At 35.9% G+C, this 8,320-nt stretch overlaps 1 protein-coding gene across 2 annotated transcripts in view; it reads right to left on the bottom strand.

The window, feature by feature from the left end:
* The window catches only part of LOC106879445 (uncharacterized), a 37,932-nt gene that overhangs the window by 9,464 nt on the left and 20,148 nt on the right, over window positions 1–8,320 (bottom strand). The window contains exons 1-2 of one of the 2 annotated variants that reach the window (XM_052975129.2): window positions 2,030–2,148; window positions 1,564–1,638 (exon numbers count right to left, since the gene is read on the bottom strand). The gene's annotated coding sequence lies outside the window, so the exon portion shown is untranslated. Of the gene's footprint in view, window positions 1–1,563; window positions 1,639–2,029; window positions 2,149–8,320 lie in introns of those variants that run through there. The other variant, XM_014928999.3, reaches the window with a different exon arrangement.

Below are 8,320 nucleotides of genomic sequence, written 5' to 3'. Positions count from 1 at the left end.
TTGGAGGAATCAGTGGAACGGCTGGCAAGGACGAATGGAGTGCAGTGGTATGGGCATGTATTGAGGATGGATGAGGAGCATGTTCTGAAGAGTTTGAGGTAAATGGACAGTGAAAGCGAGGCAGATCGAGGAAAAGGTGGAGGGGACAGGTGGAGGAGGAGATTGGGAGGATTGGCTTGAGAAGAGAGGATGCAAGATGGCGAGATGGTATGAGGGTGGTTGCTATGGCATTGAGGTAGATCTGGCCACCCCATGCTATTTGTACACATTGAAAAAATACACATACATTTATATGTATACACATATATATACAAAACCCAGATTCAAAATGATGGATGGATGATAATATATATATATATATATATATAACGAAGAAGGCTAGATGCAATATGAAACTAAAAAGCAAAATTTCAATTGTCACTAATATTGACTAGTACATATATATATATATATATATATATATATATATATATATATATATATATATATATATATATGGTCATTGCCTTATCAATGGTATCTCTCCTTTCATCACTTGTGATGCTCAATCTCTCATTGTGTGTGTGTGTGTGTGTGTGTGTGTGTGTGTGTGTGTGTGTGTGTATCCTGTTGTCTGTAAGAGGATGGTAGGGGCTCACTCGCCCTGCTAGCAATATATATTGTATATAAAGGGTGCAGCATTGCACCAATAACCAGCTGGCAGAAGATCTACCTGAGGTTAAATTAATAGTAACATGGAACAGCCACTTCGATGTGGTGATTGACTTGTTAGCAGAGTTACTACTCTGATTTCTTCTTGAGATTTTACAACTAACTATTTTGCTAGTTATGTATGTTCAGGGTGATGGCAGCCCCTATCAAAGTACATGTTATGTGTTTTGCAACAACACTGGAGCACTTTAGCTCCTATTTCTAGCAATGTAGGTGTTATTCACACCTTTGGCCAAGTTTAGTTGGCGATTATAATTTTCCTTTATGGTATAATATTGCAAACAGCTGTTTTTATTAATTATTTGTATACACATTAGCAATCTGCTAAATTATCCGAAGCATTTTATGGTGAATATATATACTCTGATAGATGAGCTAGTCCAGAATCAACCAAACGAGCTGGCCTTACTGAAGGTGGCTATGGAAACAGCCATAACTGTCCAGTCAGTCTAAGGAATTCTCAGTTCAGTGTTTGGGGTGATGGCAGCCCCTATCAAAGTACATGTTATGTGTTTTGCAACAGCATTGGAGCACTTTAGCTCCTATTTCTAGCAATGTAGGTGTTATTCACACCCTTAGTCACATTTAGTTGATGACTATAATTTTCCTTTATGGTATAATATTGCAAACAACTGTTTTTATTAATTTATTATATAACATATATATATATTGGGTCATCATATTAAATGATGATAATACACACACACACACACACACACACACACACACACACACACACACACACACACACACACACACACACATAAGATATGGGCTATTTTTAACGACATACTATTACATAATGTACTAATGTAATATTTAGTAAGTACATTTTGGTCTAATTTCACTTACTTGTAGCATCACTGGCTTTGTTCTTCTTAAGTACTAAACATTTGATGAAGGTGAAAAACTGAAGGCCAATGAGCTCTGAAATATAAAGAATAATGACAAAAATATCACGAAATATTTTTTTAACAGGGAAGATTTAATATTATTACTAATTTTAATATGTATATATAAAACAAAACAGGAAACTGGAAATATTTTGTATTACTTATTCACCATTACATGTGTTTTATTTGCTTATAGGAATTTGTATGTATGTATGTATGTATGTATGTATGTATGTATGTATGTATGTATGTATGTATGTGTGTATGTATGTGTATAAATTATAGCTAAAGTTGAAATCCTGTGCTTATTATGTATGGTAATACTAATTGGTAAAATCAGTGATTGATACTTCTTGATGAAACTATCCTCATCCATACACATCACATGACCAAACCAGCACAACCTTCCCTTCTGCACATTATACCTGATCCGCTTAGGCTTGATTTTCCTCTCAATGTATTTGCACTTTGTTGTACATGCTCATTGACATTGCACATCCTCTGGAACATGGTAGCTACATTTCTTTCTAGCCTTTGCATGTCCTACACAAATACAATAAAAATAATACAGTAAGAATAATCACAGGACATAACAACAGATGTCTTTCGATTAAGGACAAATTAAATTAAGCTGGCAAATATATATATATAGGGAATTGTATCAGACTGCCAGAAGGGAAGCTAAGCGACAGGTTTATTTAGCCAGAGGGGAAGCAGATAAGAAAAAAATTGCCAATGTTCTGCGCCATGAGGACCAAAGACTTGAGGTATTTCATGTTGCAAGACAGTGTGTGAGAGAGAATTGTGATGTCGTGGGAGAGAAATGTGTTCGCATGGATGATGGTACGCTTGCATTAAACGAGGCTGCAAAGAAAGAGGTTTGGAGACGCCACTAAGAAAGGTTGCTCAATAAAGAGAAGGAATGGGAGGAAGAGAGTCTGCTGAATGTCAACCCAACAGAGGGACCAGCAATTCGAGTTGACAGTACCATGGTAGATAAAGCTATTAAGAGTATGAAGACAGGGAAAGCCCCTGGCCCATCAGGAATCACTGCAGAGATGCTCAAAATATCTGGCAGTGTCGGCTATAGCCTAGTCACCCGTATTGTTAACCAGGTGATATATGAAGGAGTCATACCCAATGACTGGTGTAGCAGCACCATAGTCAACTGCTATAAAGGTAAAGGTGACGCTTTAGATACAAATAATTATAGAGGTATCGAGTTGTTAGATCAGGTAATGAAAGTCACCGAGAGGGTCATAGCTCAACTAATTAGGGAGAGAGTCAGTTTAGATGAGATGCAGTTTGGGTTTGTGCCAGGGGAAAGCACCACTGATGCTATATTTCTGGTAAGACAGCTGCAGGAGAAATACCTAGCCAAAGATAAACCTCTGTACCTGGCTTTCATTGACATGGAGAAAGCCTTCGACAGGGTCCCCCGATCCCTTATCTGGTGGTCAATGAGGAAACTTGGGATAAATGAATGGTTAGAGTTGTGTGAGCAATGTACAGAGATGCTGTCAGTAAGGTGAGGGTTGGCAACGAGTACAGTGGAGAATTCTAGGTAGAGGTAGGAGTCCACCAAGGTTCAGTTCTCAGCCCCTCCTATTTATCATATTCCTCCAGGCGATAACAGAGGAATTCAAGACAGGATGCCCTTGGGAACTCCTCTATGCTGATGATCTTGCACTAATTGCTGAGTCACTATTAGAACTAGAGAAGTTTCAGGTATGGAAGCAAGGACTAGAATCGAAGGGCCTTAGAGTCAACCTAGCTAAAACCAAAGTCCTAATATGTAGGAAGGTAGACAAAACACAACCCCCTTCAGGTAGATGGCCCTGCTCGATCTGTAGAAAAGGCGTAGGTAGAAACTCTATAAGATGTACCCAGTGCAAGCTATGGACATATAAGAGGTGCAGCAATATCAAAGGAAGGTTAACTAGGAAGTTAGTTTTTGTATGTGGAAGATATTCAGGAGCAATAAACACTGAAAATGTGCAGAAAACAACCTTTGCCACACTCCAGGGAGAAAAACTAGAATTAGTTTATAGTTTCCGTTATCTAGGTGACCAATTTTGTAGTGGAGGAGGGTGCGCTGAAAGTATAGCTGCTAGAATAAGAATAGCCTGGGCAAAGTGCAGAGAGCTCTTACCTCTGCTGGTGACAAAGGGTCTCTCTCTCAGAGTAAAAGGCAGACTGTATGACGCATGTGTACGAACAGCCATGCTTCATGGCAGTGAAACATGGGCCGTGACTGCTGAAGACATGCGTAAGCTCGCAAGGAATGAAGCCAATATGCTCCGGTGGATGTGTAATGTCAGTGTGCATACTAGACAGAGTGTAAGTACCTTGAGAGAAAAGTTGAACTTAAGAAGCATCAGTTGTGGTGTGCAAGAGAGACGATTGTGCTGGTATGGTCATGTAGCAAGAATGGACGAGGATAGCTGTTGAAAAAGTGCCACACCCTAGCAGTTCAGGGAACCTATGGAAGAGGTAGGCCCAGGAAGACTTGGGATGAGGTGGTGAGGCATGACCTTCAAACATTGGGCCTCACCGAGGTGATGACTTTTGACCGAGACCTTTGGAAATATGCTGTACGTGAGAAGACCCGGCAAGCCAAGTGAGAACTAAATTCGACGACTGGCACCTATGCCAACGTCGTCTCCTTCATTGGACACGAAACTCAGATTGCGAGGACCTGTTTGGGGCAAGCAAAAGTGAAATTGTGATGGCACCAGACTGGCTCTTGTGCAGGTGGCACGTAAAAGCACCCACTACACTCTCGGAGTGGTTGGCGTTAGGAAGAGCATCCAGCTGTAGAAACTCTGCCAGATCAGATTGAGCCTGGTGCAACCTCTGGCTCACCAGTCCTCAGTCAAACCCATGCCAGCATGGAAAGCAGACGTTAAGTGATGATGATGATGATGTGTATATATATATATATATATATATATATATATATATATATATATATATATATATATATATATATTTCTATGTATATATATATATGTATGTGTGTACATATATATATATATATATATACACACACATACACACATATATATATATAGATATGTACATATATATATATGTATATATATATACATGTGTGTGTATATATATATATATATATATATATATATATATATATAAATTTAGTAAATGGAGTAAAACGCATATGTTAACTGCATACTTTTATTTCCAACATATGTTTCGAAGATTACAAATTATACCTTCCATAGGAATAGGTGATGTTGTTAAGAATGGAATCTTCTCTTCAGGAAATGCATGGGAACCAGCTTAAACGTAAGACATTTTAACCGAATATGAGAACTGTAGTTGGAGAAGGTTGTTACGTAATTTTCAAATAAATATTTGAAAACATGAGTGGAGATGGCTTTTGTGGGGAAATAATTTTAATTTTAATGATAATGTTTTCAGTTACTCTAATGAGTTTTGAGCTTTTCCATAGCTGTTTTCAAACTGAAATTCTGTGGTTTAGAAGGTTGTTCACATAGCAACAGATTTTTTTCCTACAAGTATACAAATATAAAATAAAAATAAGAAATAAAAGATGGAAAAAAGAAAAAAATTAAGAATATAAAAACTAATATAAAAATGAAATAAAGAATAATAAAAGAGTACAAAAAGCTAATACACCAGCATCTGGGAGAAAGGAAGGAGAAAGAAGAAAAGAAGAAGGAGAAAGAAGAAAAGAAGAAGGAGAAAGAAGAAAAGAAGAAGGAGAAAGAAGAAAAGAAGAAGGAGAAAGAAGAAAAGAAGAAGGAGAAAGAAGAAAAGAAGGAGAAAGGAAAAAAGGAAAAAAAGTTGGAAGGTAAGAAGACAAAAAGTAGTTGAAAATGATTAGACTATCAGGAAAAAGGAAACAATATTTTTAGGAGTGGTCAAAAAAAGTTGTGAGTTCTTGTCAAAAGATGACCTTTGTGAATCTATTGATTTGAGGTCATTTTATTCATTTTTCACATTTTAGTCACACACACATACATTCATCCATCCAAATATGTCTACACATCTACACATGCCTGTATACATTCATCCACACACACACACACACACACACACACACTTACACACCTGCATCTACATACACACATATATACACACACATATACATATACATACACTCACACATACATATATACAGACATATATATATACATATGCACACACATATCCATATATATATATATATGTTTACACAACCGTTTTCATTTATTTTTTGTAAATTCTCACTTTATATATATATATATATATATATATATATATATACATGTGTGTACACATGCATATGTGTTCACAAATACACACAAACTTATATCCCTATATTTTTATGTAAATATACATACATACCTGCACACACATATATACACACACCTATAGATATTTCTACACGTATATGCACATGTGTACATAAGATAGTACAAAAAGGGGTGTATTCTCATATCAGGTGGATGTAAGTGTCATCAAAAAACAGCATTAGATCTCTTACTCTCAATAGTCCCAGATGAATTTAGCTTCACAGCAAGAAGTGCAAGAAAAGGCAGCGGTGTCAGATTCTCTCATGCATCAAATGTCAAATTCTAAAAAACATTTTTTGTGAAGTAAAAAATGTGTGTGTCATAAAATCAAATGGTGGTGCCCCAGCATAGTCACAGTTCATGAGCTGAAACTAGTTCTACTCCATTCAATTCATATATACTTTTCCTTATTTAAGCAGAGTTTGATTGTTGTCTTTCTGTGGATTGTTGAGATGGTAGTTCTGGTGGTTGTGCTATTATTTTTTTGTTCAGTCTTGGCTGATATTTTCGAATAAAATATTCTTCCTTGGCCTTACGAAAATGTTCATTCTCTGTCTACAGTTTGAAGAAAGGGAATATTTTGAATTGTCTTTTTCCACATTTTTCAAAATGTTTGCTACAGGTTGTGTTTCTTATGGGGGTGGCGTTGGGGATCATGGATCTGTTGTTTATGAACCCTTACTCTCTCATATAGTCTGATGCTCGTTTCACCAATGTAGTATTCATTGCATTCAGGACATGTGGCACAGTAGATTAAATTCCTGGATTTGCATTTCACAGTTGCATTTATTTTGAAAGAGTCATTATTTTTTAAGGTAATTTGTACTCCCTCTTCAATGTAGTCACACGTTCCACAACGGGGATCATCATATTTTTTAACTCTCTTTGTTGTTTCTGTGGTTGTAAATTTTGCTTGGGTTAAGAGTTTTTTTTTATGTTGGATGCTTGCTGTCTGCTATAAATTATTTTTGAGTTTGTTATTAATTGGTTCATTCTTGATGAATGTTGAAGGATTGGGCGGTATCATTTTGCAGTGTTGATGATGTCATGATTTCTTGGGTGTGGGTGAGGATAAAAGGAATGCTTGAGTTCATTTTCTATTTTTATTTTTGTGTTTGTTTTCCTCTGAGGGTTGTGGTTGTGATGTTTTTAGCTTTGGTGATTGCTGTGTCAATTAAACTAGTAGGATATTTTTGTTCTTTCAGAAATATTTTTAATTCCTGTAGTCTTATATCCCTTAATTCTGCATCTATTACTATCATGCAAATTCTTTTCGACATATTAAAAGTATGTTTCTTTTGGTATGTGAAGGATAGGAGGAATGAAAGTTCAAATATTGGTGTGTACCTGTAGGTTTGTAGAAGAGATCTGTTTTTATAGTGTTATTTTCTTTAATTAGAAGTATGCCTAAAATGGTAATTCCTTTGTGTTTTTTGTTCCATGGTGAATTTTATTGAAGTGTATAAGTTGTTTAAAAGTGAGTCAAATATTCTTAAGTCTTCTTGGTTTGTGGTCCAGAATATAAAGCAATTGTCTAAATATCATTTCTAACTGTTTTCTATATAAATGGAGAATTGTTCGCTAAATGTTTTCATTAGTTGGGAATAAAGTTTGACCTCTAAGAAACCCATAACGAGAGTTGCATATGTGGGGGCTACTTTTGTCGCCATTGTCATTCCTTTTATTTGTAAGTAGAAGTTGTTATCGAAGAAGTGATTATTTTCCAGTATTAATTTTTATCCTTTGAAAATTAAGGTTTTTGAGAATCTTTCCATAATATGGTTTGGATGTTTCGCTAACCAGAAGTTTATAGCTTCAATTCCAAGGTCGTGTGAGATGTTGGTGTATAGACTAGTTACATCAAAACTAACTAGAATTGTTTTCAGGAGAACACCTTTAAGTATGTAGTTTAAAAAGTCCATATCGTCTCGGACAAAACTTGGTATCATTTTACATAAAGGTCTTAAAATTTTATCTATCAAGTTGCTTAAGCATTGTGTACTAGATGCTGGTCCTGCAATGACTGGACATAGTTTCAGGTCTCTGGGTTTCGGAATTTTGAAATATGTTGAAATTGTTTCCTTTTATGTCATCTAGGATTTCTTTTGATTTGTGGATTTTGGTTAATCTATAAAAGTTACTGGTTTTGACTTCAAGGTTGGTTAATTAACCTCATTCTCAATTAGGTTGTCACGATGTTTTGTGACCAGTCTATGCATCCTACACATGGTATTTTTATCATCGTTTTGATTTAGCTTCTTGTAGAAGTGGGGTCATTGAGTTGTTCCATAACCATATCTCTGTAATGGTTCTTGTCCATGATAACTATTGCTCCACCTTTGTCAACTTCTTTGAAAATTAACTGAGTCTTTTCATAAGTTTTTAAATGCTTCC

This window comes from Octopus bimaculoides, chromosome 20 (genome assembly GCF_046866305.1).
Source record: "Octopus bimaculoides isolate indiv1 chromosome 20, ASM4686630v1, whole genome shotgun sequence".
Taxonomy (NCBI): Eukaryota; Metazoa; Mollusca; class Cephalopoda; order Octopoda; family Octopodidae; genus Octopus; species Octopus bimaculoides.
This window is presented reverse-complemented; position numbering and strand designations above follow the sequence as displayed.